General features: G+C 38.3%; 1 protein-coding gene across 2 annotated transcripts in view; it reads right to left on the bottom strand.

The window, feature by feature from the left end:
• Positions 1–24,317, bottom strand: part of LOC127626747 (RNA binding protein fox-1 homolog 3-like) — a 649,289-nt gene that overhangs the window by 474,351 nt on the left and 150,621 nt on the right. The window lies entirely within an intron of this gene.

Genomic DNA, 24,317 nt, shown 5'->3' with positions numbered 1-24,317 from the left:
TAGCTGGTGCGGGCCTCAATTCTCCTAGCAGCTGCATATTATATCATTAGGACAAATGTACAATGAGACAGATTTTACCAATGTTATTGTAACCCGCACAAGAAGAGACAGACACAATGTAAGTCAAAACTGCGTTTTATTGCAGGCAGGCAAAAGTACAATCAAGGGGCAAATCCAGTGAAGAGTAGTCAAGGGGAGCGAGAGGTCGAAGCCGGGGAATCGGAGAATATAAAAGGGGCAAATCCAAAGAGAGAGGTCGTGGAAAGCGTAGGGTCAAAGCCGGGGTAATCAGAATCAGCGAGACGGGACTAGTGGGAGCAAAAGACAGGGGAACAAGGGAGCTGGCAAGCTAAGGGGTAAACGAGAGGAGAGCAAAACTAGACGAGACTAGCGGGGGGCAAAGACACGGGAAACTAAATACAATAACCAACAGGAGTGAGACGAACGGGTTGTGAAATATATAGGGGCGAGTGCAGGTGTAAACAATGATAGGTGATGAGACGAGTGCAGGTGAAACTAATGTGGTGACTGAGAGCGGGCGCAGGTGTACATAATGTTCTGGCCATTGGGAGCGGGCATGTGAGCCTGAGGGGGGAGATAGTGTATGAGCGAGGAAGCTCGAGGGGGCGGAGCGAGGGAGCGGGGTTCGTGACAGTTATGACACTGAAAATCTTCTCATGTGAAATTGCATTTTTGTCCACATTCAGATTAAGAAATTAATGATGCCAATTATTGTCAAATGGCAATAGTTCTCGAATGTTCTGTAACAAACATGGTACACCAGTTTGAATAATGACTTGAATTTCGGTCCATTCCTCACACAAAGCTACTAAATGGCTTTCACAAAACTTGGAATGTAGTACACAAGTCATAGGGACTACTTTAATTATAAATTATATATTTCTTTATTTTCTTTTTTTTGGGAGATTTACAGGCGTGGTCATTTTGAACAGTGGTGGCTCAGTGGTTGAGGCTCAGAGTTACTGACCAGAAGGTCCGGGGTTCAAGCCCCAGCACAACCAAGATGCCACTGTTGGGCCCTTGAGCAAGGCACTTAACTCCAGGTTGCTCCGGGGGGATTGTCCCTGTAATAGGTGCACTATAAGTCGCTTTGGATAAAAGCGTCTGCCAAATGCATAAATGTAAATGTAAACTGTCCTTGCATGGCAAAGAGCAGTGAGAAGTACAGCAAAATTTACAGAACACAGGTTTGAAATAAGGGTAAATAATGACAGAAAATAAATAGCTTAAACCAGTCTAAACTAGTTTGCTGGACTTAGATTTTCCTGGTCAGCTTTGTCTATTTGCTGGTTTAAGAGAAGGTTGGGCACTTGTCAACTGTTCAGGCTAGGAGACCAGCTGGCTGGTCACCCAAACCAGCTAAGCACAAGTTTGGCCAAACTGAGAGACAAGCCAGACCATTTAAAGACCACCATTGCCAGGATGGGAGACCAGCTAGATCAGTCTAAAGCAGCTAAAACCAGGAAAATGGGTTTGTCATCAGGGTTTGGTGAAATTTTCCTTTAACAGTAAAGGCAGGAAGCATAGATGGGATACAGAAGGTGCAGAGGAGTTTCGACTGAGACGAGGCAGAATTGAAATTGGTGTTTGTTGGGTTTCTCACCCTGGTGATTACTCATGGAGAAGCTTATGTCAGAGGTAATGATCCTCACCCCAGTGGCTGTGGTGGGAGTATAGCAGCATGGGGCTCCAAAGCAGGAAAGCCGAGGCCAGTGGGAGTAAAACCAAGAGGGGCCATGTGCGAATCAGCCTGGCTATTGTAGCACCCTCCATCTAATTCATTCTTCCTCTGTGGGAGAGAAACCTGTCAGGCGTGCAGGGTTGATGCTTCATTCTCCTTCTGTTAGCACCTCCTACTCGGCTTGCCTATAGAGCAGCCGTGATCTGCAAAGACTGAGATTTTGTTTAAGAAGTGTTTGTGTGTGGACACAGAAGAGTGGACAAGGTGGAGAGTGGGCAGTCTGGCAGGGAGTCATGAAAAAAAAGGGTAGATAGCAAAGAAAACATGGAGCGAGGCAGGGATGGAGAGAGAAAGAAATCAAGCCTGGGATCCTGGCAGCAAAGTGGGTCAGGTTGGCTTAGTTTGATTATTGCAGTGGGTGGCTGGAGGCAGCCATACAAAAGCAAATCTACAGTGCACGTCGCTTCCCAGGATTCTCATCCTTTTTTTCCCCCTGCTGAGGTGTAGCTAAAGAATCCTGTTATGTGGAATGCTTCAAGGCCGTGCAAACTGTCTGACTGAGAAAGTGATTGTATCAAGGGTGTAGCAGCTGTGGGGGGACATGGGGGACATGTACCCCGCTTCTTTTAAGCACACATTAAAAGTGGAGTTTATATCAGCGCATGAGTCTTCATTAAGTTATGCTTTTACATTATGTTTGTGAGGTAATAGTTTACTCGGATGTTTTTGACAATTAAAGCAGATTTCTTGATCTGTGTTAAATATGTAAAGCTATTTTTACTATCAGCTCATTTTTTTTTACCTGTATGTTTGTGTGCAGTCGACAAACTGAAAAAAAGACCACCATTGCCAGGATGGGAGACCAGCTAGATCAGTCTATTAAAGCAGATTTCTAGATCTGTGTTAAATATGTAAAGCTATATTTACTATCAGCTCATTTTTTTTACCTGTATGTTGGTGTGCAGTCGACAAACTGAAAAAAAAGATAGATCTGCTGTGTTCCTAGAACACTTTTTTACTGAAGTGAATATACAGTAGATATGTAGATACATTTTTTTATACATGAAAACGTACAGATGTTATTGAAACTCATTGTAATTATTATAAGACTATTATTATTGTCTTTTAATAAAATTCATGCTCAGTTGGGGGGGCCTGGGTAGCTCAGCAAGTAAAGATGCTGACTACAACCCCTGGAGTCACAAGTTCGAATCCAGGGCAATCTGAGTGACTCCAGCCAGGACTCCTAAGCAACAAAATTGGCCTGGTTGCTAGGGAGGGTAGAGTCACATGGGGTAACCTCCTCGTGGTCACTATAATGTGGCTCTCACTCGGTCAACAAGCCATGTGATAAGATGTGTGGATTGATGGTCTCAGACATGGGGCAATTGAGATTCGTCCTCCGCCACCCGGATTGAGTCACTACGCCACCACGAGGACTTAGAGCACATTGGGAATTGATCATTCCAAATTGGCGAGAGAAAAAAAGTCATGCTCAGCAGCTCACATACTGTAGGGAAATGATAGATTTTCTTTGTTCTTATAATGCATAAAACCTATACTGAAGTCTCTTTGTAGGTATATAGACATACACACTTTAAAGGATTACAATTTTATTTTGATTTGTTGATTCAGTGACTAATTTCACACAAGACACTCATTTGTCACCACCTTCTGACATCACCAGAAATGGTTACTGAATGAATCATTAAATGGATCTGAACGAAATTTGGTGAACATAATTAAAATGCTTGAGCCACTTGGATACATTTAAATCCCACAATGCAAAAGCACAAAGTAAAAATAAAAATTGTGCAAATTGTCATAATTTATTGAGGACCAGCTTGTGCTCAGTCTTTAATTGTCATGTATGACACAGAAGCAAGTGCTCCACAAGATACCCTTTATATTTGCAGCAAATTTTGCTAAATTTAGCAATTATTTTGCAATACTAGAATCTTTAAAATACTACAAATATTTAAAGTACATAATACATATTATATATTAATATAATACTTCTATCATACTTGAATATATACTTGTGACAGGGCGGAGTGCGGGGCCGGGTCATGATTTTACACACCCAGTCCCTTATCAGGCTAATCAAGCCTCCGAGAGAGATAAAGGCTGACTGCAGACGGGGGTGTGACAGAGAGAGAATGTTTATGGGCAGCTGTCCATCCTATGTGAGTTTGTGTCTTTTGGTTAATTTCTGTTATGTATGACCTTGTCTTGTTTTACCGTTGCCCCTTTGTTTTCCATTTTTGTCCCTTTTGTTATTCCATAGTTTTCACTGTTGTCCCTTTTGTAGCTCCACAGTCTTGTTAGCGTTCGTGTTTTCTGTCATTGTTTTCACCTGTCCTCATTAGTTTGCCATTTGCTTCTGTTATCATCTTGTTATCTTGTTTTGAGTTCTGTTTGTTCATTGGCCCCTTTGTCCCTTGTTCATGTATTTATACCCCGGTTTTTGGTTCAGTCCTTGTCTATCGTTGAATGTTTGTGAGTGTAGTTAGCCTGGTCTGTGTTCCCTGCCCGAGATCGCTATTCATGTTTATTTCCCCACTGAGGGTATTCCTTTGTGTTTTGTTAATAATAAAGAAAGCTGCATTTGGATCCTCAACCTTCGTCTGCCTTCGTTGCCTTACAATTTCTTCATTAAACAATTATTTATATTGTCAAGCCAGTTCTTGCCTCCTCCTTTCCCTTAACCTGCTTTACAATACTGTAATATATAAATACTGAACTGTAAGTGTGGGGTCTTTGCAAGCTACCTACTGACAGCTGTGACCCCCCTTTTAAAATGACTGCTAAACTATCAGTTACCAGATATTTTACAAAAACACAAAAAAGTGTAATTTGCCAAAACAGATGCCTTGCGAGAGAACAGAGACAAAGAAAAACAATAGACCCAAAAAGAGAATATTAGCAGGGGAACTAGAGTGTAATCAGATTACTGTGCTGCTGAGAGGAAGTGCATTGCAATATGGTACTGACAAGAGAGGAGTCAAAACTAGCTATTTAAACACAGTAAAGAGTATTGCATTAAATTTACTAGAAATGCTGCTACTGCTGAACCTTTCTCACTCTTTAAATATTTTTATTTCTGGGCTGGAAAAGCCTATTAATCAAAATGAACCCAACAAGCAGGTAAAAATCTCAAACCAGCCGAGATGGTCAAGGTTTCGGTTTGAAGGTTTTTAGACCTTCACTCTACTTAACAGAAGTTCAAAGCTTATGGCTTAATACATATCATCATTTTTACTGTTAAACTCATAAAACAGTTTGAAGCTTGTGGTTAGCACATGCTCAGGCACATTGAACCATGATGCTAATATGGGGATTGCGAATTTGAGTTCAAACTGCATCATATTCTATTTCTGCAGTTAGCATTGCAGTACCCAGAAGAAAATGCGGACTTGCAGTAAGAATAATTAGCTTTATAATGAATGTGAATAGCATAGTCCAGATAATTTTGTCTTGGAATAAATTGAGAAATGTTTTAGCTCATATTGAAGTCTCTGACTTTCAACTGCAGACTTTGGTATCTTGACAAATCTTTGCACTGTTTCAAACAATGTTGAAGATCCATCTGAAACCAATAGGAATATACAGTAGATATGTGAGATCATTGGGGATTATTCCAATTTTTCTCCTTCTCCTTTGTCTAAGGATATATAATCTCATTGCTGTTCAGGAGTAAAAATTAAGACGCTATAGAGATCTCATTTGTGATTTTTATTTCCTATGGATAGATCAGCAGTGTAAAGTCAATACCAAGAAAGCATCTAGTGCTCAGTCACTAACTATCTGTTACACACTAGATATTTTATTCCCAGGTAGAAGAAAGACTTAGACTAGCTTTGTTAAAGAGAGGCAAAGGTTGTGATGGATTTAGGCTATGATAAGGGAAAGGGGTCAGTCTTCTAAAGGCTAGAGGTTACCGGCTTCTCACTGAATGATTGGAACGATTAGTACTGGAGGCAAGGTGGGTTGGTTTCCGTTTGAGGAATGACCATCTAACGCACCTATTGATGTGTCACAATGACTGAGTGCAAGAGAGGGAGCCCCGTAATGGCTTCATCAAACTGGCCTAGTGCATTCCACAATCTCATTCCATTCCAAACAGCCCTGCCTTCCCAATCACTCCGTAAAAATGCCCAAATTAAACAAAGTTGTCAGTCAACTTAACTTTAGCTTTTTATTCTCTCCCTTCCTTCTACCCTTTTCATCCATTATCCTCCTTCCCTTCTGTTGCTCTCTTGTTCCATTCCCCCATCCCCCCTTTATACTTTTCCTTCAAGGCCACCCCACTCAGTCGACTCTTTCATGTCTTAACAAGCCAATTAAGGGGCTTGATTTAGTTCACGCTCTCCTTTTTTCTCTCCTCTTTGCAGCACTTGTCCCATTTTCAACTCGGCTCCACCAATTAAACATGGTAGCATCTACCTTGACTTTTTAATTTCATCAAGCTCGCCCACTGTCATTCTGCTGAGTGCAAACAGCCATGTGATTGTTGGAATCAGCCTCATCCAATTGTGTGACCAGTTGTAACTCAGGTAAAAATAATTACGTCCATTGGTATTCAATGCTTGGATCTGCACTGCAATCGAACAGTGCAAAAGCAGGATAACAAGCAAGAGCCAGAACTCCAACTCTGGATGAATAGCAATAAGGGAACAGCTTGCCAGTAGACTCCTAGTTTGAAATCAAGACTCTACATCGTGCAGTACAATCTATCTACCTAGATTTTTTAAGTATGATTTGTCCTATGGAGAGAGTTTGTAAAATACAAATTGATCAATAAATTGTCCAGTTAGCTCCAGATGTGTTGATAACTTTTACTTACCAGTCTTTCAGAGTAACTAAATAAAAGTCAGAATTGTTTTTTTAAAGCCACTTCAAATAATAGTGCATGACAAAACGTGACATTACTATTTTTTGTCAACATTGTATTGCATGTGTAGCTTTATAGTTGAGTGAACAGAGGTAATAGTCAAATACAAATGGCTAAAATGTCCCCTGGCACACGTAGCTTTACGGACAAGTGACATGAGGTAATAGTCAAATGCATTTGGCTAAAACGTCCAGTGGAAAGGGTACAACCGAGTGAACTGACGTATAGTCAAACACATTTGGCTAAAACATCCTACTGGCACATGTATCTTAACAGCCGAGCAAACTGAGAAAATCAGCAAACACATTTGGCTAAATCGGCAATTGGCACGCAAAGATTTACAGCTGAAAGAACTGAGGTAATAGTCAAACGAGTTCAGCTAAAATGTCCACTGACATGTGTGGATTTACAGCCTATTGAACTGAGTTAACGTTTAAACGCTCTCTACAATTATTGTGCCGTCTGCATCCTATTACATCCTAAACAGTATATTCCATTACCTGTCAAGCAATGATGACATAAATGAAGATAGCCCACTCATAAGAATTTGGAAGTGTAAATGGGCTGTAGTGCATTAGAAGAATAGAAATATGGACTTATTGTATGATCTTTTGTGCATTAATTTTATACACAGTACCTGTTTCTGTTTTTAATATCAAAATATACACTGGCATGTCCACAACACTTGCACATTTTGGATAAACCTATAAGAACTCTGGTAAAGGTACATTTATGCAATGCAAAATCAGGGTAATGGGCAAAAATCTAAGTGTGTCAAAACGTTTTTATATGACCACATACGTTATCGGCTTACTAAGCATTTTTGGTGCAAGAACATGCATGTAAAAGAACTCAGTCACACAAAAAAGTTGTTTTCAAGCCTAATCTGATTTGTTCAAATGTACATTCACATTAAAAAAGAGGACGCAATCTTGCCTAAGTCCCAAAATATCCAGTATTCTCACTGTGCTGTGTAAGGTCACACAGATCATTGTGAATTTTAAATGAGTGCAATAGCTTATTCCAATCATTGCTTAACTAAAATTCCCCAAACCTCTAATTGCAACACTCAAATATTCAGCTACTTTCATTGCATAATTCATCCAGACTCATGACTCATGATCAGAAATACAGCTGAAGAATTGTACAGTGGGTTTTGATCAAACATTAATTGACTCACTCACACGCCTCAAAACACTAAAACCTTCTTATTTCCATTACTGTACATGATATCCTATCAAATACCAGTGTTGACCCAGTCTCTATTTATCCCCATCTATTATTGTAGCCTTTTAGTTGGGCTCTGTATTCATGGCTGGGCTGGTGCCAATTTGAAACAATCTATAATGATTTTTTTTGTTTTAAGCATACATTTATAATAATGACTTCCATTAGCAGGTTTTAAGTCTATGGTGTCTGCTCTTTTTCATTTGTAGCAGCTCAATTTAACAATGCGTACTACACTCACTGCCCATAATGAGCAATCAAAGATATACATATGGTCTGAATAATTCATATCAATATTTATTAGCTCCCTGTCAGTGAGTATAATTAACCAACTCATGATTTAGCATCACTTTGAGTTCAACGAACCCTGCTGTGCGGAAAAGCTCATACATTGTGAATTAACTTGCAGTTGTAATGAATAGGGTTATGAGGTTGAGTGTCTTATCAACACCTTTTTTGAGTGTTTGACAGGGAGGGAGAGGTATTGCAATCAGGTTCATTAATTTAACAAAATTCAATTTACTTTCAAGTCACTGAGACGTAGTATTTACATCTGCCTTAAAAGCACTCGCAGATATGAAAATACCGGGTGCCGAAAAACACAGAGAAGGAGAGGGGAATAATTGCCTAAACTTTCAACTCATTATCTCGGTATACACAATTAGAGAATGAAGCCGTAACTTAATTAATTTTGCTTTAAAGTGTAAGCCTTCGAGGATATGTGCACAAGTTTTTCCGTGACAGATTTCTCTCCAATTACATGATTTTATCAGAACTTTAGGTAAATGCACACCCCCACTATTCTGGTCAGAGCTTTCCTATCTCAAATTAAAAGAAACTTCTCGCTGGTCTGTGATACATGACACTAACCTTTACCGGCTCTATGCTAATTAAGGACAATTTTCTCACCAACATTAACTAGCCATTACTCGAGACATTATACCAATGCAACTGGATTCAAAGTTTTTATCTTTCTCCATATTTAGATTTAGGGTGTCCTTTTGCAGGGTCTACCTGAATACTGAAAGCATTATGTCACCCAACAGCCAGAGGGTTAAGGTCTTTTTCAATGAGTCTCCAATTAGGTTACCTTGACCAGTTTAATTTCCACAGAGACCTAGAAGTCATGATCCATCTTCATGACTTAATTTATTTTGTAACATTGTAATTTTAATGATCTAAATTATGAATATAGTTGGCAATATATATCATAAAGCCTTCTGGGTAAAACATAACTTACAGAGTTAAAAGTCACTCTCATTAACTGCAGTATGTTGGCTGCTTGATGTAAAATTGCACAACTTAAGCACAAACAAGCATGGGAAATATTGTATAATGTCAACAATGTTATGACTTTAGGGTCAAATGAAAACCTAAATAGTAAATATTAAATACAAATTAATATGTAAATGACACTCTCATTACCTGCTGTATGTTGTCTGCTTTATGTAAAATTGCACACATTAAAGCACAAACAAGCATGAAAAAGGTTTATAATGTGAAAAATATCATGAGTGCAGGCTAAAATATAAATTAGTAAATTTTTAATACAAATCTATATTTCAAATCAAAATCAATGTAAATATAATGTTACATTTAAATTAGTTTAATTTAATGTTAATGCAAAATGAAGCATAGCATAGCATACCAATTGCATATATACACACATATATATATATATATATATATATATATATATATATATATATATATATATATATACAAACAACAGTTAGTTCCGGTCCTCGAATCTGATTGGATGAGAGACGTTCTTTAATTACTGATGGTCTCACACCATCAGCACTCGGACAGTTCACTGTGTGTATCACTCTGCTTGTGTCCGTACTGTTCAAAACTGAAGTGTAAGAGCAGTGCAGATATGTAAAGACATCTGTCTCTTTGCATTTAATTTTGTGACATTACATATTTTAGCCAGCAAGTGGAGGCAAAAATAAAATTTGTGTGTGTACTATGAGCCATTTGATGACGTGAAGTGAGGAAATCACTTAAGATGCTTTAAACTAACAACTTCAGCATTAAGGCTCATTACAGCTGAGAGACACAACAGACTGATTAATTACACAAACTCAAGGCACTCTTTTACTGGACTTTCCATTGGAGAGGACAAAATGGCAGAAGACATTGCGGTTTCTATAGGGAAAGACTCTTGCACACTGGCTACCGTGAAATAGGGAGAAATTCACCCATTTGGATGGCTATTTTCCCACTGAGAAAATAGGATGAATTTCACTAAAACAACATTATCTTCAGAAGCTGACTAACAGACTACAGCATCATAAACAGGTGATCGCACATGTTCCACCCCCACACACACACACAGTAACAGAATACATGTAACATGATTACGTATTTAAAATAAAAAAAATATCAATAACTGTATTCCATTAAAGTTACAATTTAAATCATTGATAATTTGAATACAGTTATATTAAAAATGTATTTTGATTACTGAAGAGATTACTTTGCATTTTATTGTCATTTGTTTCATTTAATATTTAGTCCTTTCAGATGTAAAACATTTATGTATATAAATGATGCGATCCAAAGTCCATTTGAACAGCGGTGAAGTGTTTCATTCATACGAGCAGACAGAGAAGTACGTATGAAGTTTGTTTGGAGCAGAAGAAATAGAAATAAATCTTGTGTAAATTGTCAGCTTTATGCTAAGCTAAAATGCTATTTCTAGCCATTTTACATGCACACGTTACCAGGCAGGATTTCGTTTTTTGTAGGAAGACCTTTGAAATAAGGGCAAAAATCGTATTCCTGATAATAATTTTTGTATTGTTTTACAAAACATAACAACATTGCAAAACATAACAACATTGCATAAGATAATTAGGTTTTTCAGAGAATTGATTTTTAACATGTGTATTTTGTTTTACTGTACTGGCAGAGTTTTTATCGACAAAACAAGTGAAAAAATATACCAGTGCCGAAGAAGTAATCCAAAGTATTTAGAATACTTTACTGACCTTGAGTAATCTATTGGAATATGTTACACATGACATTTTACAGCATGTATTCTGTAATCTGTATTGGAATACATTTCAAAAGTAACCCTCCCAATCCAGTATATATACTGTTTATAAAATGAAACCTTTGAAAACTGTTTATTCTTTAAAAATATTTAAATGATAGTTTAGCTACATCTGGAAAATTGGGCAGCTTTTTGCAGTATTTATTTATTTCATGTCTGCCAATGTCCTGTACTGCAGGGGACGGATCACAGTGGTCTGTATCTCAGCTAATTAGTCCCTGTGCAACATACGGTATTCGGGGAGGAAAAAGAAAACAAAAAAACAGATTGACAGAGTGAAATTTAGAGATCATGAAGGGTTGAAAGACACTGGAGGGGGCGCAACTATAATGAGATCTTCACATAGTGACAGGGCCACTGACTGCATGAAGCCATATGCAAATAGCTTCTTTTAGCTAAGTGCGCCATGTGAAATGCCACTTTACGATGCGATTTTAGTTTGTGCTCCTGAATCTCAATGTATGATTTCCACAGATATAAACAAACAAAAAATAAACATCTGTTGATCAAAATGGGTGAATCACTCTTATAGCAAGGGGGGAAAAATGAGCTTTGACAATGACTAATGTTTAAAAAATTGCTTTTAGCAGAGGCAATATGGAAATAGCACAATGTAGAGGCAGTGAATGAGGTAGAAGGGGGGCAAGTGGTCAAACCATGACTCCAGACACAGTCTAATTGTGAAATATGGCTGGGTCAACCACCCCATCTACTGTGCATGGCCAATCTTCCATAACCCAACACCATGTGAAACCTGTTGAAGGCGGCTTGCCGCTCTTTCCAAAGCCTGGCTAGCTGCTCCTCTCAGGCAGCAAATGTGAACGTCAAATCGGATTAGTGGGGACATTCCACCTGAACACAAACCGCAGCCCTGTCTATTCCCATCATCTATGTTGTCTTCATGAGTGATGGCTATTCCATTGTGTTGTTTGTATGATTGGGTGGGAATTGTTTTAGCCTCGTGGCTAGAGTAGGACTCCTTAAGTTGGAATCAACACTCTTGCTGTAGCTCTTTACGGCAAACTCCCATGTTGGTTAAGGTTCCGTTCACCTATGATGTGATAAAGCTCCTCTGGATTACGTGTACTTTATTATTTTCTTTTGTACTACAATAAGAATGCATTTGTTTGGGCCAGAGATCCCAGAAATTACAATTATGTTGTAATTTACTCATCAAAATGTGAAAGTGGAGATTTATAGTCAAAAAGGACTTAAATATGAATTTGACACCCACACCTATCATATGCTTCTTTAGACATGGATTTAACCACTGGAGTCTTATGGCTTGCTTGTATGCTGCATTTATGTGAAAGACAGCAGAAAGAAATTTGTACACTTCTAGGATGCATGAGGGTCAGTAAATTATGAGAACATTGTCATTTTTGGGTGACTATACCTTTAAGGTGTGCTTCACCTATGACGTGATAAAGCTCAACAGGATTAAGTGTGCTTTATTATTTTTCTTTTGTACTTTAATGAGAGTAGTCTACATTTGGCATGTTCTATAACTGTTTAATATGTGAGTCAAGGGTTGCCTTATAGTCTCTGAGTGGACTTACCAGAGCCAAGAAAGACATGATAAATCTTGCATAAAAGGTCCATAAAACTTCAGAGACGAGATCTGAATCCAAATTTGAAATGTAATCACCCAGTGTGAACTACAGCGGAACACAGTGATCCACATTCCCCACAGGCAACCTCCAGGCACACAAAAGTGCTTGTTGTGTTCCTTGCAGGAATTGTCTTGTCTGTAGCCCCCAACTTTTGGCATAAAAAAAATATATATATATATAAATTCCGGACATCCTGCAACCTATCCTTACTTTGTCAACCAGCCTAACAAGACAGACCATGCTGGATGGATTATTTTCACCAGTTAAGTTTTGATGGTGAACAGCATGTTAGTCAGACAAGTTATGGACCAAACCATAACTTACAAGAATAAACCAGCCTGGAAATTCATGCTGGTCTAAGATAATATCCTTTTGGCAGAAAAGACAAAAAAACACAACCGTGGTGGTATCTGAAAACAGAGAACTGAGTAAAGGCTACAGAGCTGTAAAGTGGATTAGGTGAGATGCTGGCCTTGAACCGAGGTCTAAAGATTTTGGGGTTGTTTCAGTCCTGGAGAAGTTGGACCCAAATGCAGGCAGGTAATTCACAGAGATAAGATAACTCAAATGTCTTTTAATGAAGAGAAAAAATAAACTTTACATAAGCACGAGCATAGCACAATGAATGCAAACTCAAGACTGAGCAATGAAACACAAAACCAAGACAACTTAAATAGAGACAATAAAGCTCTAAATTAAAAACAGGTGTGCATGATGATTGCCAAACTAATGAGAACAGGAACTTCTGACCATAAAAGGTAATCCAAAGGGAAAATAATGCCATCTGGTGGCCATCAGTCATATTGCACCTGTTTCTCCTTCTAGAAACGTCACCTGACATTCCCGTGACATTCCCGTGAAACGTGACAGCCATACCCGTTGCCCAGGATGCAATAATGGTTCCAGTCTGTGTCGGCGATTAGCATTATGCGTTTTTTGAAGTTGGGCTCTTCGGAGAGCTGCTCGGGCCCTCTGCCAGGTTCATCTGAACCAACTGTTCACTGATGGTACTCCAACCCCCAAATCTTGTTCTGGGAACAGAAGTGGGGACATACCTATGGAGACGAAGGGTGTTCTGAGCATACTATGCCCAGAAAAGCTGACTACTCCAAGTGGATGGGTTGGACAGCGAATGGAAACTCGTCACTCTCTCAGTATACCCATGAGATTGTGGATGGAAACCAGATGACAGGGTAGTAGATGCCCCGATCAACCTGCAGAAGGCTTTCCAAAACCTGGAAGTAAACCGTGAACCACGATCTGAGACAATGTCTGTGGGAAGACCATGTAATCTAAATGCATGTTTTAAAACAAAATGAGCTGTCTCTCGGGCAGATGGGATCTTGGGTAGAGGAACAAAATGACAGGTTTTAGAAAAATGGTCTACTATCACCATAACAACCATATTTCCCTCAGACAGGGTTAGACCAGTGACAAAGTCCATCAAGGTATGAGACCAAGGGCATGAGGGGATAGGTAGGGGACATAACAGACCTTGTGGAAGGGCTCTTTGGTCCTTGTTTTGAGCACACACTTGACAAGCTCAGACAAGTGATCTTGTGTCTTTTTCCATGGCAGGCCACCAGAAGCACCTCTTGATGAAATCCAAAGTTCTTGTTATCCATGGGTGCCCAATCAAATGTGATTAGTGTGCCCATTGCAATACACTAAAATGAACAGCGTAAGGGACAAAGAGGCAGCCTGGAGGACCATTACCTGGGTCAGGCTGATGTCTTTGAGCCCTCTGAACAGTTGTTTCAAAGTCCCACCAAATGGGTGCTGCCACTTTAGATGGTGACAAAATGGGATTAGGATGCTTCTCCTGTTCTGGAGGATCAAATGGTCTCGAAAGAGCATCTGGCTTTCCATTCTTTGTACCCGGTATGTAAGATAGAATAAAGTCAAAACAGTTAAAAACAAAACCCACTAAGCCTGTCTGGAATTTAACCTCTTTGCTTCTTGAATATAAGCCAGGATTTTGTGGTCAGTCCACACCACAAATGGAGGTCTGGCCCCCTCCAGTCACTGTCTCTACTCCTCCAATGCAAGTTTTACTGCCAACAACTCTCAATCTACAATATTGTAATTTTGTTCTGCTGGAGAGAGGCGTTGAGAGAAGAAAGCAAAGGGATGATGTTTGTTATCTGTAATCGATTGCTGTGACAATGTAACACCCACTCTTACATCAGAAGCACCAACTTCCACAATAAAGGGAGGATCAAGAAGAGTCAATATTGAATCAAAGTTTGAGATCTTCAAAAGCCTTGTTTGCCTCAGTTGTCCACTAAAGGTGTTTGGGATTACCCTTTGTCAGAACACTGAGTGGGGCAACAATGGTACAGAAATTCCTGATTAACTTTCTGTAAAAATGGGAAAATCCAAGGAAATGCTGAACATGTTTGAATGATGTTGGTCGGGGCCATTCTCTGACATTTAGAACCTTCTTTGGGTCTTATGAACCCCAAGGAAACAGTGGAAATGTGAAATTCACTTTTTTAAGATTGATGAAAAGATTGTACCTCAGGAGCTATTAGAGGACCTGTTGGACATGTTGAATGTGTTTTTGGAGGTTTTTAGAGAAGATGAGTATGTCATTAAGGTATACAAATGTGAATCTGTTGGTTATCTTTCTGAGCACATCATTAATGCAAGACTTGAAGACTGCAGGGGCATTTACCGATCCAAATGGCATAACCAAATACTCATAGTGGCCTGCCGATGTTATGAAGGTAGTCTTCCATTCAAATCCTTGTCTAATATGGACCAGATTATAGGCACTGTGACAATCCAATTTGGTTAAGATGGAGGCACCTTGAAGAAGCTTGAGAGCAGTTGTCATTAGAGGTAGATGGTAGTGGTTCATGATAGTGATTTTGTTTAAACGCCTGTAGTCAATACATGGCCTTAGACCAGTGTTTCCCAATCTTTTTACAGTTAAACAAATCCCATGGCGCTCCTCTATCACACTGTCCCACATAACCATCATTGATAGTTTTCCTTTTAAAAAACGTTCATGTTTTCTGTCCATTTTAGTTGCGTTTACTCGTAATGTTTGAAATTCGGCTATGCCAAAAATGCAAGTCACATAGGTACGGTATATAATGATATCACATTTGGCAAGAGTGCTAGTTGGGAAATGAATAAAACAACAAATTTGCATCTTTTCTTATTTTCAGATTTGTTCTTGCAAATTAATTCTTGCAATGCAACAGCAAATACTTTTTTGTTTATCTATTTATTTACATGGCTCCAAACTAACATTTTAGAGTGGTAGCACCGGTGTTAAATTCTACAAATGGTCACACCGGTCCAACTGAAAGAAAATTTGTTTTCTTTCATGGTTACTATTTATCAGGAACTTGATGATTAAAATACAGTCATCTGAAGACAAACAAAGCCTTTTTGTACAATCAGAGGGCATTATAAAATATTTTACACTGGAGGAAATTTCCATTGTATCCATGGTTGGCATTTGCAATAAGTTCATATTATCCAAAAGTATAAGTAAAACCATGATTAGCAGTAACCATAAAACAAATTATGGCATTTTTCACAAGAAAAACACATCCAGAATTTAAATTGTATTCTCTCAATATTATATTGATATAAGTTCAAGGTATATATATATATATATGCTTCTTGCAGCTCTGTTTATGGTGATCTGTGCGGCTGAGCTCGAGACCAGTCCATGTGTAAATGCAGGTCTTTCCGCTGATCTGTCCATTGAAAAATGCTGACTGATCTGGGTAAAGCTGTTTCCTTTCGCATTTGGAACATTTGCCGTTTGATATTTTGCAAACGGAACAAAAAATGACAGAGCTCAATCAGAGAGTCAAACAGAGCTAAATTTGTAGTCGCACCAATCCAACCTCTTGCAAAGTTTAATCGCACTGTCAGGAAAAGTGTTTGAAAAATTTGTCTCATGTCCAGAGCCCTAATATATTTTGTGGAATCTGATAATTTCCTTCAGCACACCTGACAATCTTTCACAGCACACTAGTGTGTCATGGCACAGTGGTTGGGAAACACTGCCTTAGACTCCCATCTCTCTTTCCGACAAATAAGAAACTGGCACAAGCAGGAGATGTACAGTGATAGCTGAAACCAGCAGCAAGAGCATCTTTGATATAATCATCCATGTCATTCTTTTCTGGTGCTGAACGGGAGTAGAGTCTTCCTCTTGGTGGACATATACCTGGTAAAAGTCTATTTTGCAGTCATATGTCCGATGAGGGTAAGTATGGAAGCCTTTCTTTTACTGAATACCTCCAACAGATGGTGCTACTCACCTGGAACTTGGGTTTTGGAGACTCGAGAGGTGGAATGACTCGAGAGGGGCAAAAGACGAGGGTTGTCTCGAGAGGGTCGTTGGTGACTTGAAAAAAACAGGAGGCTCAGAAGAGATCACTGGAGAATCGAGAGGGGCAGTAAAAGGGTAGGTCTGCAAACAGGTTGTAATGCAATTCTTGTTCCATCCTCTCAGGGATCAATGAGGCCAGTCAAATATGGGACTGTGTTGTGCTAACCAAGGAAACCAGTGAATAAGTGGAAATTCTGGCGAGTGGATGAGGTGGAAGGAGAGCCTCTCTAGGTGTTCACCAATGCGCATGTGAAGGGGAATTTGTTACATGGTGAATCTTTCTTGGACTTAGTTGCCTTCCGTCTAATGCAGTAACTTTCAAAGGAGAGTTCATGTTAATAAGTGATATATTTAGCTGCTCTGCCAGACGAATATCCAAGAAATGTTTGGCTGCCCCGGTATCCATAAAGGCCGAAAGTTTATACTTCTACTCACCCTGGAATAAAGATACTTTTAGCAGGACACAAGGAAGCACAGGTCTGGGAGGAACTGTAGAGCCTGTCAAAAATCTCCCTTCCTTGGATGAGCCTTAGCTTCCTCCATCAACTCGGAACAAGATGCACGGAAATTACCTGGTTTACCACAGTAAAGACAGCATTTTTCATTCATGCACCATTCACATTCACTGCTGGATAGTCATGGGTTCATCTTGGATTGTTGCCTCAGAGAATATAGAGGTTGGGATCTGGTTCCACAGAATGGTTCTTGGGAGGCATCAGGTTTGAGATTGCTTACCCTGTTGTTCCTTCTCCCTCTCTCTCAAGAGGTTGTCAAGGCAGATGGCTACTTCAATATGTTTTTCTGTATCCTTGATGGGATCTCTAACAGCCAACTCATCTTTTAACAGACTCGACATTCCCTGGTAGAAAGCTGTAGACTCGCAGAATGGCATATTCAGCCACAGTGTGAATTCCTTGGTTCCTTGGAGGCTTATTGACCTTGGAGAGGATGATCGAATTCTCTTTTTAATTCTTGAATGAAGGCAGGTACATTGGAGTACATTGAGTCCTGCCATTCCCACACTGCAGTGGCCCAAGATAATGCTCTCCCGGTGAGCAGGAAAAAGATGTACGCCACCTTGGCCCGATCATCAGAAAACTTTGTTGCTTGAAACTCTAGAGCAAGGGAACACTGAGTCAAGAAGCCTTGGCACTTGCAGGATCTCCATCATAACGTTCGGGGGCTGTAGTTGCAGATCTACTTTAGAAGCAGTGGAGGGCTCTGTGGGGCTTGGGGAAGGTGCTTCAGGTAGAGTCTGTAAACTGGAAGTTTATTGTCTTTGCTGATTTGCATCTGAAAGAGTCTGTTGTGTCTGTCGAATGGCTTCACCAAAGTTTTTCAGGTTGGTCAGAATATGCTGAAGTGTTACTTCATGCAGGTCCATTATATCTTGCATCCGAACAACCTCTACTGTGCCCATTTTATAGCCCAGTCTTGCTAAAGATTCTGGGGTTGTTTCTTTAAAAACTAAGCTAACTCACAGAGATAGATATCTCAAATGTCTTTTAATGAAGAGAAAAGATAAACTTTTCATAAGCATGAGCATAGCACAATGAATGCAAACTCAAGACTGAGCAATATAACACAATAGTAATATAACTTAAATAGAGAGACATACAAGCTCAAAATTAAACGCAGGTGTGCATGGTGATTGCCAAACTAATGAGAACAGGAACTTCTGACCATAAAAGGAAAACCAAAGGGAAAATAATGCCATCTAATGGCCATCAGTCATATTGCACCTGGTTCTTCTTACAAGAGCAGGTTGTTAATTACTTGCAAGCAACTCATATCTGAGAAATTATATGTCAGGAGCACCCACCAGAATTATCATCATCAAAACTGCTGGGAAACTGGTGCATATCTAAAATATCCCTCCAGAAATCTAACCGGCACACATACGCACATGCACATTCCACCTTGTACAGAGCAAGCAGATCTTGCCTGTTCCCCCGATACACTGCGAATATCTTGTGAAGTCCTCTGTCTTTTCATCCTTTTTTCTTTTTTCTTTTTTTTTACAAATGAGTTCTTGTCAGAGGAAGTTTACCAAATAGCTTTTACCTGTACCGCACCGACCGGGCCATGCTCAGCTTGATCAAGCAACTCGGATAATTCTGTTCAAAGTAATTTTAAAAGTCTGGATTGTGCTGGAGGGGAAAGAGACAGGAGATGAGATGAGATGCGTAAGTAGGCACAAAAGAGATTGCGCTCTGTAACAGTGTGTGCCTGATCTGCTCACATAACATAGGGTACTGTATTACACTAATTAAGCCTACAGAGGGACTGCTGAATCAAATCGAGTCCGCCTATTGTGTAAATAGAGAGCTCTTTTCATATCTCCTTGGTCTCTACGATACCCTTATGTACTCCAGAATAGAAACACTTAAATAAAAGGTCACAGATAAGCTAAGTTCTACTAAAGATCTGCTTGTTCTGAAGTGGAGATGCGGAGGAACTGATGGTGGCCCGCAGCTGAAAATCTGACACCCTCATTCACCTAGTACGTTTTTGTTTCTGACAGTTATTGTCCATTAGTTTCAGTTTGAAAGGTGGAAGTGCAGGATTCCTTCGGTTGCTGTCTCAGATATGTGCTTCAACTGATGGTATGTTGAGATCACAGAGTTTAGTTTCTAATTAGATATGAATGGGAATTAGTAAGGACCTGGCGATACAATAAAATATATTGCTATCTGCATTGTGATATGATAATGTAATATTTTACATATTGATTCTGTATGTCATAAGTGATTGTAAATGGTACCGCATTGTGATCTTATACACACTTGTCGATGAGAAACGGAAACACATTTTTAATGAGAGAGGTCAGTGGAGAATGGCCTTGTGGTAAGAAGGGGCATAGCAGAAGGTTTAGAGCAAGTGACCTCATTAGAAGAAGAAAATGTATCGGAAAGTTAGCAGCAACAGCAAGAAAGAGTGCTCATGTGTATTCTGCAATGCAAGAACATCTTCTTTTATAAGCTTTTAATAAGACATACCTTGTAAATGATATAGTTTTTTATTATACATAATTAGTTTAAATGCATTTTGATTAGTAAAACATTAATATTTCATGTTACTCAGTACAAAATGTTTCTATCTTGTCAGTTCTATACATATTCCTTCATCTTTCAACTCGTGATGTTGTTTTAATAGAATCAATGTTGTATCTTTAAAAAATATAACTGCAATCTATAAAAGTTAGCTATGGTAATTAAGCTCAGCATTATGTTATACGTACCTGGCACCTGTGGATACAACCATGGCTAATGTGCATGTAACTTACCAGTGAATGTATTTGTATTTTCAGTTTCACACTATTCATATGATAAAGTTAAGGACTCTCAACATCAAATCATGGTTCCGGTAGTTATTGTGTGATGGTGTTTAATTGGCTGGATAATTGAATGAGGATATAGTGAAGACTTTACAATGAATGTTTCTTTGCTTGCATCTACGCAACTAGGTGAAAATAAACACAAAATGTACATATTGTACCTTTAACTAGTGTTGAGTGTGCATTTTGATTGATCAGAAATAATTACATTTAAGTGTACCTGATACCGCAGAATGTTTTGCATTTTGTGCAGTTTTCCAAAATATATTTTTAATATTTTTATTCTTTTCTTAAATTTTAACAATATGAATGTGAAAAATCTACCAATTTTTTTTTGTATTCTTGGTGTTAGAATATTGATACAATATTGTAAGGTAAAATATTGCAAGACTATGAAATATCTTTGTTTCCCGTACCTCTAAATTAAATACCAGTAAATCAAGATCCAGGCAGATTTTAAGATAAATTAAACAAAACAAAAAAAAGTACCGCCTCCATCATAAAGATTAATCATATATTATACAGAGCTTCAACTCTGTGGATCACATATCACAACTAAATCCTTTCTTCTGTAGGATATGAGTTCTCCCTCTCTCTTTCTCTCTGGGTCTCTCCGAGAGGTCATTGCCTTACACGCTCCCCACAGCCTGCTCTCTAATTAATCACTCATTAGACTAATCATCATTGGTGCAATACTTCAGCTAGTGGCTGTGTGAAGCCTTCCTGGCAGCACAGACAGCATGGAAGAAGTAGGGGAGGAGAGAGAGAACACGCTCCCATGGCCCGGCTACCTGCCATGCATGCTAAGCAGTTTTGTGGGCAATCATCAAGAGTAACAGAGAGGGGCCATAGCTCTGTGTGGGGATCCAACTTAAGATGTTGTTCTCCTTTCTTGTGCACTGGTGCTTTTTAGTGACATCAGAGGAGCAGCACAGCGTTTTCCTGAAGCATTTTGCTTCATCTTTTTTCTAGCATAAACTTGAGAAACTAAAAGCTTTGACACTCCAAAATGCATGATGCACAACTATTCAAAACCTGTCAATACAAAGTGCCATTCATATTTCACACACACACGCACGCACGCATGTGCGCACACACGCACACGCACACACACACACACACTCGTTGGTTCAGCTATCATTAATTATAATTATTTTTATACTGTACGAACTATAGATTCGTAACGTAACGTTATGCATTTTGAGATTTTCATTAAAACATAATTTAATGTTTTTTTTTTAAGCTATTTCAATTGGGGACACTAGAAATGTCCTCATAAACCACATTTATAGTATAATACCCTTGTAATTACCAGTTTGTAATCTAAAAAAAAAAAGTCACTGTAAACCACTTAAACCTGCCCACACACACAGACACACATAGATTTGGAAATTTTTATATTTTATTTTATAAATTTAGATTTATATTTTTTATTGATTAAATCTCAGTTATTTAAGGTGCATGGAAATTATTTTAATATATATTACTTATTACACCACATGACACTTTTAAAGTCATTATTTTTTTTATTTTGTAGAAAATGCAATAAATGATTTTACAAATTTTGGGAACCAACATTCACCCAAACATTACATTTCTACAAAACTTATAGGTTTGAACTAGATTTTTTAAATGATTTCTCATTTATTTGTTAAAAAGCTATACAAATATATATACACACACACACACACACACACACACACACACACATATATACCGTCACTTTTTTCCAAAAACCTTCACACCCACTTTTGGTGCAGTGCAATGCATAACATCACGCAGATATGGGTCAGGAGCTTCAGTTAATGTTCACATCAACCATCAGAATGGATAAAAAATGTGATCTCAGTTATTTCCACCTTTGCATGATTTATTGGTGCCAGACAGACTGGTTTGAGTATTTATGTAAACAAAAGTCTCTAGAGTTTTCTCAGAATGGTGGCAAAAACAAAGAACATCCAGTGAGCAACAGTTCTGCGAACGGAAACGCCTTATTAATGAGAGGTCAACGGACAATGGCCAGACTGGTTCGAGCTGACAAAAAGGCTATGGCAACTCAGATAACCACTCTGTACAATTTTAGTGAGCAAAATAGCATCTCAGAATGCACAACAAATCAAACCATGAGGTGGATAGGTGACAACAGCAGAAGACCATGATGGGCATATTATTAGGACCAGAGTGTTCCTAATAAAGTGCTTAGTGTGTGTATAAAGACTATTATTAGAACATTTTCATTGCGTCATTTTTCTAAAATGACTATAACCAGGAAAATGCCTTGAGATATCTAGTAGTGCGCTTCAAACACGTTTTGTCTAGTAACTTCGCATTATATGTTCTAAATTATGTATCTAAATTATATGCCAATATTCAAGTCAAAAATATTATTTAATATGACTGATCAACCCGATTTCATTAGTTTACACCTACAAAAGTCATTGCTATGCATTAGTTTAGGTTGAAATAACCTCTTAAGCTAACAACTGCATGAATTATCTCCAAGCTATTCCATACTCAACAATACCTCTATGAAAGGGGTTATGACCTAATTTCATTGAATATCTGTCCTTCATGTATTACAAACAGACTGGATAAAGCTTTGAATTTTTTTTCTAAGTCATGTGGAGGAGGGCAGACCATATAAAAATCACCCATCAGGACCAGTGGCTTTGAGAAGCCTATTTATCGCCTTCAGAAACCCCTGAGGAAATAGAGTCCAGATTAAAAGGGTTTGCATTTATAGACTTTAACTGTAGCTTCCTTGGTCTGATGGCTGGTCACCTTTACTGTCACCATGAACCGCTTAAAATTAATCTGCACTGTAAAGAACAACACACATGCCCAAATCTCTGCAATCAGTTACAATGAATCTCGGTTGTCATAGCACCTTCTCAGTTTCACAGCGGGGTGTGAAGATCCACTAGGAATTCCCAACCGGGGGTACCAAAGCAGGTTCCAGGGGTATGCAAAAATAATTGGATTTTGTTTTATAGGTGTAACAAAGAACAATGCATGAATTTAATAATAGTGATTAGGCCTGGGTAAAAGTACAGTATACATTTTCAGATTAAATGGGAAAAAAATCTTGATATCGATTTTTAAAATATCAAGATACATGTTTGTCTTAAAATTAAGCAAAGAGATTTTTTTGAGAGTAAAAGTTTGATTTGTCTTGTTTTTTATAATGTGTGTCCATACAAATCTCTTTCAGTTTTTTCACTTTAATGCCCTTTCCATTCCTTTCAGTCAGTTGTTGATCGAAAACATCAACAAGAAAAAGAGACTTTTAATTCTTATAAAAAGCAGCACGACTCCATATGCGCTCAACTAATACACTTCTGTGACACGGACGCTCGCAGAGCTGCCGGTATTCTTAAAGAGACAGTACAGTTATAGCACTTGATATATATATATATATACATATATACAGGGTTGGGAGGGTTACTTTTGAAATGTATTCCACTATAGATTACAAAATACATGCTGTAAAATGTCATTTCGAACGTGTTCCGTTAGATTACTCAAGGTCAGTAACGTATTCTAAATACTTTGGATTACTTCTTCAGCACTTGTAGATATTTTTCACCTGTTTTGACTAAAAAAATCTGCTAGTACAGTAAGACAAAATACACATGTTAAAAATCAATTCTCTGAAAACCTAAATATCTTAAGCAATGTTGTTTCTTATACCAGAAAAATCAAATTGATCTTGTTACAGGAAAACTATACAAAATTATTATGAAGAATAAGATTTTTGCCCTAATATCAAAGGTCTTACTATAAAAAAATAAAAATAAATTGTGATCCATCGTGAATTTTCTTGATTAAAAAATATGATCGTGCCTGGTAACGTGCACGTAAAATGGCTAGAAATAGCATTTTAGCTTAGCATAAAGCTGTCATTTACCCAAGATTTATTTCCATTTCTTCTTACTCCTCTGTCTGCTCGTATGAATGTAACACATCATAAGAAAGTGTTTCACCGCTGTTCAAATGCACTTTGGATTACATTTATATATGTATAAATGTTTTCTGTCTGAAAGGACTAAATATTAAATGAAACAAATTACAATAAAATGCAAATTAATCTCTTCAGTAATCAAAATATTTTTTTTATGTAACT

Source organism: Xyrauchen texanus, chromosome 33 (assembly GCF_025860055.1).
Source record: "Xyrauchen texanus isolate HMW12.3.18 chromosome 33, RBS_HiC_50CHRs, whole genome shotgun sequence".
NCBI classification, from domain to species: domain Eukaryota; kingdom Metazoa; phylum Chordata; class Actinopteri; order Cypriniformes; family Catostomidae; genus Xyrauchen; species Xyrauchen texanus.
Note: the sequence above shows the minus strand (reverse complement) of the source record. Positions and strands in the feature narration are given on the sequence as shown.